We start from the raw sequence: 8277 nt of genomic DNA on the forward strand, positions 1-8277 counted from the left end.
ACTTGGAATGTCTGGGCAGCTCTCAGGCTTTTGATGCCAATTAGCACTGCCTGGTTTCTGCAACTTTCTCTTCTTGTTTGTGGTCAGAATTGAAGGATGTGGTACACCATCTTTTTGCCAACAGTTTATGGTGAGAATGATCACTGCCATGCAGGGCACTCAGGAAGAACTCAGTTGTTCTGGACAAGAAAATTAAAAGGTGTCAATCCTTGGCTTAGAATGAGGGTGTTTGTGTTTTGGGGGGCTTTCTGATTTGGAAGTGTGAAGTGTTTTATGCTTGTGTGTCTAGGGATTGTCCTTATTTGCTGGTGACAAACAGAGTGCCCCTGAGGGGTCTGAGTTAATTCCCAGAGCCTCTCTGCAGACACCAACCCATGCAGCAGAGGGAAGTTGTTCCAGGTTAAAAAATGTAGTAGAAGACAGCAGAAAGCTGCCCAGCCTTGCAGACCCAGCCCTGCTTCGGACAGCACCCTTATAAACCACAGGCAGCACTGGGCTCCCTGCTCAGGTTCACTCCCCTCTAGGTCTTCCCTATTCGGAATTTTTAGTTTGAAACAAATGTGAAACATTTTATTCAAATTATTTTGGAGCCCTTGTTGATGTTTTTTTTTAATGTAATTTTAAAAAATTATGTAATACTTAATGTTGGGGTTTTGTCTAAGCTCCACCCCACACATACCTGGCAATAGCCAGGTATGCCCCGCCCCAGAGATCTGGCCCACTATAAGAGGGGCTACTTGCTCCTCCTCTCTCTCTTTGCTCTCTGATCTCCCATACTCTCTCACCTCTCTGCCCCTGGGGCTCTTCCCCCCCCCCCCCACGTGGTCATGGCCGGCCTCCACTCCCCCCCCCCACCTCTCTCTCTCTACCACTAACTCCCATCCCCTATTCTGAATAAACTCTATTCTATACAATGTCTGTGTGAGTGTGGTCCCTCAGGGGCAGAGGTGCCCAGGCAAGGGCCCACCTGGACACCTTCCCCCACGCCGCCTAGCCACACTCACCTAACCCCAAAGTCCTTCACTTAACCAGAAATGTGGTAGTATATATTACTTACAGAGGCACATGAAATTTGGATTTAATCTGTGGATTTAATCTGTGGTGAGCCAGATGCGCCATATCATCTTCAGAATAATCCACTGTGTGGATGCTCTTTGAGTATCAGGCTGCAGCAAAAAGTTTATCTGACATGGTCTGTATTTTAAGGCTATCAGAAAAATATCAGTGCTAGGAGAGCTTTGGCACAGCCTCCCAGAGTCAAGCTGTCTGCTGCTGTGAACTCTGCAGCATGAACTTTGCTAGGTGCTATCCCAGACTGATGTGTGTGTGTGGGGGGGTGTGTGTGTGCTGTGTTTCTGCTCTTGCTGCTGTTGCATTTTCCTGTAGGCATTTGTGTTCTGTAGGTCTGCTTGCCAACTGTGCCTCTCACCACTGGTGAAAACTGAGTTCAGGCCCCATTACCAAAATGTGTTTTTTTGTTTTGTTTTGTTTTGTTTTTGTTTTGATTCTCTTGTGTTTTTGCACCAGCGTATGTTTCTCCAGTTGTCTTAAAAGCTGCATATCATGTCACTGTACACAAAGAGCTTTGGTGTCATTCACAAGCCACCACTAGTGAGCTCTGTATAAGTTTAATTTTGTAGTAAAAGGACAACAGAGTATCCTTCCTGTAGGCTGGAAGAAAGTGTATTCTACATTTTAAATTATGTTACGCCTAGTGTATGAAGTGTGTCACTGCCTTCTGTTATTTATTTGTATATTTTATTATTCCAGGTGTACATACTTTTAAGAAGTGTTGGTATTCTGTCTAAGCTCTACCCCACACTTACCTGGCAACAGCCAGGTATGCCCCACCCCATAGACCTGGCCCACTAAAAAAGGGGCTACTTGCCCCTCCTTGCTCTCTCTCATAGCACTCTCACCTTTCTCCCCCTTGGGTGCTCCTCTCCTTCCCCTCTCTCCACGTGGTCATAGCTGGCCTCCACTCCTCCACTTCTCTACTCTCTATCTCTCTCTTTCTGCCTCTTTAACTCCCATTCTCTGCCCTGAATAAACTCTATTCTATACCATGTCTGTGTGTGTGTGGTCCCTCAGTGGGAAGAGGTGTCTGGGCATGGGCCTGCCTAGCTACTCCCTCACCCCACACCACCGTGCCACATTCTCTAAACCCCTCTCTCTTTTTAAGCCCCCTTCAAGAAGCATAATTTATATTTTTATGTTAAAAGCATTTTATTTCTGAAGCAGCAGTTGGTTGTATAGTATACAGTTGGATTTAAGAGAAAACTGGAAAATGTAACAAAACATAATAAATTTATTACATGATACCTTCTTAAAAAGAAAAAAATTGCACATCTGTTGTACATCAACTTGTTTCAAACTGGACTTTCGTGATGATCTTTCTCACAGTTTAAATGAGTGAAAGAGTGAAGAAAATAATAAAAAAAAGTACAGGTTGAATTCCTATGGCTAAATTTATTCTTATGCTAAAACTTCCTTACATTGAATTACCAAAGAGAAGCAGTTAATTGAAGGTTGTCATGCCATAACATTGTTTCATTCAACACACTCATTGAGGGATTATAAGCATGACTTTGAGATGGACTTCAAAGTATAGGACTATCTTTTAAAGGTGAATGAAGCTCTTCAACATAAATTCAATGCTGACACACTGGCCTGCCGCAGAACTGGAGCCTGAAAAGCTGAAGCAATGGAGCAGGTGTGGGAATGCACGTCTGAGCCTTCTGGAATCAGGAATATTATTAAATGCTTTATAGCTGTGCATAACACACGTTAGAAGTCACGTCTGGGACACAGGCTGGACACCTGTTTCTCCTACATCATGCAACCCCCAAAGCCAAATTAGATGATAAATAATGACCAGAATGCCTACGCTGGCATTAGAAATTCTTTTTGAGCCTTGGTTTGATGTCAGTCAGCAATTTCTGGTCATGATGTCCCCTGTGATGAAGATAAAGAATGACTATTACTAGATCCAAATATCAATTCATATACCTTAAAGTCCCAGGAAAACGCTGATTTGTGTAATTTAACTTCATAAAAACTGTTGTGGGTGGTGGTGCGGCATACTACCTAATCATCCTTTTTAAATTCATGCTCTTCAACAGAACATTTGATTTCATATCACCTACTTCCCAGTGATTTTATTTAATTTTTTAATTGCTAACACCTAAGCAATCAGTTCGGGCTATAAATTATGTTCCAGGACACACAAAAGCAATTTCCATAGCAAAGGCTGTAATATAATATGTATGGCAGTGGGAAAATGTGAACTAGGGACAGATATCATCTTCAGACATACATAGGAAATTTCTTGAAAAGCTGTTGAAGTAACAGTACATGTTGTGCTGTGTTCAGAGAATTTAAAACAAAGTCACGCCTCTCAAGTTCTAACAATACCTACCTAAGTCTTCCATTGTGCAGGTGTTTCATTACTTAGCTTCTTTCACAGCCATTTCTCACTTAGTGCCATAAAAATAATATATCTATGGGATCATTAAAAATGGATAAAAATAGTTTTAAAGTATTTCCATTATGTGCTTTACTGGCTTGGAAATAGCATACAACATCATTTTTATGCATACAAAAGCAAAGGGAAAAGAAGAGAGAAAGGAAAATTAAAGAAAATTAGAAAAGAGTTTTATCAGCAATTCTACCCTGGAGACATTTATATTAACCCATACTTTTGAGTTTTCAGGCTATTTCAGCCCCTGTAGTTGGGCTTTAGGTTGTTTCCAACTAATCACTGTCTGTCTGCCATGTTAAACTCCTTACTATTCAGTGACTTAAAAGAACACAGACTTACTATGTTATATTTCTAAAAACCATTAAGTATAACTCAGGTTCACTAAGTTAAGGTCAAAGTGCTAGTTGTACTGCTTCCTAGAATTTCTAAGGTGTGGGGAGCCACCCGCTGCTCCTGCAAACTCCATTACAAGATGGCACTCACATCACTTGTGCTGAGTGGCAAACAAGTCAGTGCACATGCCTGAAGTGATTTTCCATCCTTCGGTCTCTGCCTACCTCGTGGCGTAATATGGGCCGATGAGCTGCAACCAGTTAGGAAGTGCCACATCCTAGGCGGGCCTACCAGCCTATATAAGAGATGAGTTTTCAGACAGTTGGAGTCTCCGCTCTGTAAGCTTATGCTCTCCCTCTCAAGATGCATTAAAGCTTTCTGCAGAAGGATCCTGAGTGTGCCGAGTCGTTTTTGCTGGCGAGACGGTAGCGCGGGACACTAAGGAGTCACTTCTTGATCTTCACTAGGTGGTTCAAGGCTGACAGTCCTGCTTATTTAGGTTATCTCCTGGACAGTAGCCTTCTTTCTACTCTCTTGTGAAGGTATCTCTGGGCCTTCCAGAGTGATCAAGGTAAGGTTTCCCTGGTGTCTTCCATCCCCACTGGCTCTTACATATTTTCTGCCTCCTTGTCTACATAAGTCCCTAAGCCCTAAGGGGAGGGATTTGATGGAAACTTCCCGCAGGACTAAATGTTGCAAAATCACTCATCTCTGCACATTGTCCAGTTGTGAGTCACTGTATGTGTTCCCATGTACTTTGAGGAGGAAATGTCTCTGAGTGAGACATTGATCTATGGGTACAGCAAGATATCATTAGCAATCAATTTACAGATACATTCCTTTTGGAGAGCAACTGACTTTCCACTAGGTCCCTGGCCTATCTACTCTCATGTTTTTGACTCTCTTGAGTAGTGTCAGACATGGGTTCCATCTCAAAGGGTAGACCTTAAAATCCACCATGGAGTGATTGGTTACTCTTACAATGTTTGTGCCACTGCAGCACCACAATATCTTGCAGTCAGGCCACCATTATAATAGAAGACTTTATAACGGCATTGGTGTTTATGTTTCTCATCTGGTAGTACACTGAGTAGTACCTTCTAGTACCAGTATGGGTGAAGGTTCTAATTAGGTACCAGCACAATGAGATATGTGTCACCTACATGACTACTGGCCTTGGTGTGGCCACTGGGTTGCCAGGTAGACAGTGATGTAGATATTGACATTTGAAACAAAGAAGTGAAATGGTCTCACAAGAGGAGGCTGAGGGGATTTACAGGAAGGAGGAAAACTGGATCCACCTCAAGTTTAAGTAGTCTCAATTTAATCTACCAGGTCTACCCTTTAGACCTGCTTTAGTTTGAGTCCCCATTGTGGTGTTAAACAACAAGATCAAAACAACTTGAAAGGAAAGGGTTGATCTGGCTTACAGATTACAAGTCATCACTATAGTACTGATATTAATGATAAACCAAAGTAGGAATCCGAAGGTAAGGATGAAGGCAGAGACCACAGGGGAATGCTGATTACTTGATTGTTCTTCCTGAATTTCTCAGCTACCTGTCTTATTTAACCCAGATGCCTTGGTATAAGGATGATATCTTCCATAGTGTGATAGACTCTACCATATCAATTATCTATCAAGATATAGCCACAAGACTGATGGAGGCAAGAACTTGATAGAAATTTCCAAGTGCTTCTCATTTGAGTCAAGTTGGTAAAAATTACCCAGGATGCACACTCTCTGTGGTGGCCATCATTCTTTTACTGGAAGGTATTCCTCTTAATGAAGCTCTTCCCTTGCTTTAAAGGGAAGGCTCTCTTTCTCTGTATGCCTCATGACAAATGTCTCAAGTATGATATTCACCCTGTGTACTGTTCTTTCACTTCAAAGCCTGATTATTGCTTCCAAAGTTGCAAGATCCTCTCTCCTAATGAAGCTCATTTTTCAAGTGTAATTTTGTGTTAGCTACTCCTCAAACAAACGGTCCCCCAAATCTCTTTTATACGATTGTTTACCTGGGTACATTGACATCTTCCATTCTCAAATGGAATCAAATGCTGCTTGTAAAATGAAGTGTCTTAGGACAAAGTGAATTTTGAAAAAAAAAAAAACGTTGTTTTATACAACAGGGAATGACTAGAGCAGTCAACCCCTGTTGACTCAGTCATTCCCTACTGATTCAGAGAGTTATGCATAGGAAACAAGATGGAGATTACTGTGTCCATGCATATACTGTCATGGCACAAGCATTTACCGGAATCCTAACATTAATTGGGAATCAAGCTGGTCAAAAATCTGAATAAATGATATTGGGTACTGTAAAGACATTCAGTGTCTGATAAGCTGTGGCTGGCCTCATATGAGTTTACCATAATGGATCTCATTTCATCTCTATCATCAATATCATCTAAAAAAAACCCAACCGAAGTTTATCCACAGTATACTTGGGACATAAGCTTTCCCTAAATTCATACCTCTTTGTCTGTGTTAATGTGAGTGTAGTGGGTTCATGTGTGTGTGTTTTGTTTTGTTGTTGTTGTTGCTTACAGGCAAATACAAGAACACAAGTCTGGGCACAATCTGTCTCTGTTCTTAAGGGGAGCCTCACTATTGCCAATACCCTTAGAGATGTGCCAGGATGAAACACAGCAATGGACCATGTAAGAACATACAATCACATCTCAAAACCAGAACACTGTGTATGTTCACCATGGCTATTTGTACCATCATCCATATAACATCATTTGCCTGAGTCAGGGATTCTTAAACCTAAGCTAAAAATACTATGTGAGAAAAAATAATCTCACCTTAATAGACAGTAAAGCTCTCTCACTGCTAGCTCTGGCTATTTTGTTGGTAGTATGCTACTGAGTTTGAGTTTTTAAAAGATTCACCCACAACCAGAGAATTTTTGATTTATTAGGACCCTCAGAATCCAAGCACAAAAGCAATTGCCCATATAAAAAAGGATATTTAGTGTAAAGAGCTCTGCCACATGATCCCAAGGGGCCCAGAATCCCAATAGAGGAAGATATAGCCAGCTGGTGAAGAGACTGGAGCTAGAATCTAAGTTCTTAGACTTTACCCATGCTTTTTCTTTTCCTGGGTCTAAAAAGGGACATGGGCTTTGATGCCTCTATCTCAGCATGCATTTACCATGTGAGTTCATGTATGCTCATTTATGAAATAAAACAAATCAAAACAGTTACCTGAGGTGGTGTACTAGGAAATGAGACATAGAACACCCATCAATTGCATTTCACAAGACCCCTCCATTGACAGTCCTGAGGTGACCTTTTGTCACCTTTGCTTGATCTTTGTTGACTTCTATAGATTTGGAAGGTGCAATTACTATATCCTTGATAGAAATATGCCAATATTCTGAAGGTTCTCAAACCAAATACCAGATGCTGTTGCACAAATCAGAAGGCTCCTCAACCCAAATCTGACCTTCAGTAAGACCAAGGAATAAAGAGACTGTTTAAAATACTAGTTTTAACATAACAGTGTACTTAAACTATGTTGATAATTTTTTGGTCTCGAGAACAGCATTTCCTAAGAGGATTAGGATAAGTCACTGCAGGTAATAAACACATCTTTTCCAACATGTATCCTTGGCAACAAAGGGTAATTGCTCAGAAACAGCTGCTTTCCTGGTAAGAAAGAGAAGCCAAGCATGAATGAGGCATTACAGAAAGGTTGTGGACTAATCCTGAAAGCTCTGGAGGGATTCTCATGCTGTTAGCACTGAGGAGTGGCCACTAACCCAGTGAGACATTTTATTAGATGAAGCCAAACTCTGAAGAGCATCTAGGGGAAATATGCTCTGAGAATCAGGCTATTAAGTCTGATCAGCAACATCTTGAAAATGTAAGGGAGATTATGTGAGGCACCCACACTATGGAAAATGAAGACCTGAAGATACTTTGGACAATATCACTTAGTCAAGATAGGATCAGATAGAGGGCTAATATCCAATATATATAAAGAACTCAAGAAGTTAGACTCCAGAAAACCAAACAACCCTATTAAAAAATGGGGTACAGAGTTAAACAAAGAATTCTCACCTGAAGAACTTCGGATGGCGGAGAAGCATCTTAAAAAATGCTCAACTTCATTAGTCATTAGGGAAATGCAAATCAAAACAACACTAAGATTTCATCTTACACCAGTCAGAATGGCTAAGATTAAAAATTCAGGAGATAGCAGGTGTTGGAGAGGGTGTGGAGAAAGAGGAACACTCCTCCACTGCTGGTGGGGTTGCAAATTGGTACAACCACTCTGGAAAGCAGTCTGGCGGTTTCTCCGAAAACTGGGCACCTCACTTCCAGAAGATCCTGCTATACCACTCCTGGGCATATACCCAGAGGATTCCCCACCATGTAATAAGGATACATGCTCTACTATGTTCATAGCAGCCCTATTTATAATTGCCAGATGCTGGAAAGAACCCAGGTAT

Source organism: Apodemus sylvaticus, chromosome 4 (assembly GCF_947179515.1).
Source record: "Apodemus sylvaticus chromosome 4, mApoSyl1.1, whole genome shotgun sequence".
Taxonomy (NCBI): domain Eukaryota; kingdom Metazoa; phylum Chordata; class Mammalia; order Rodentia; family Muridae; genus Apodemus; species Apodemus sylvaticus.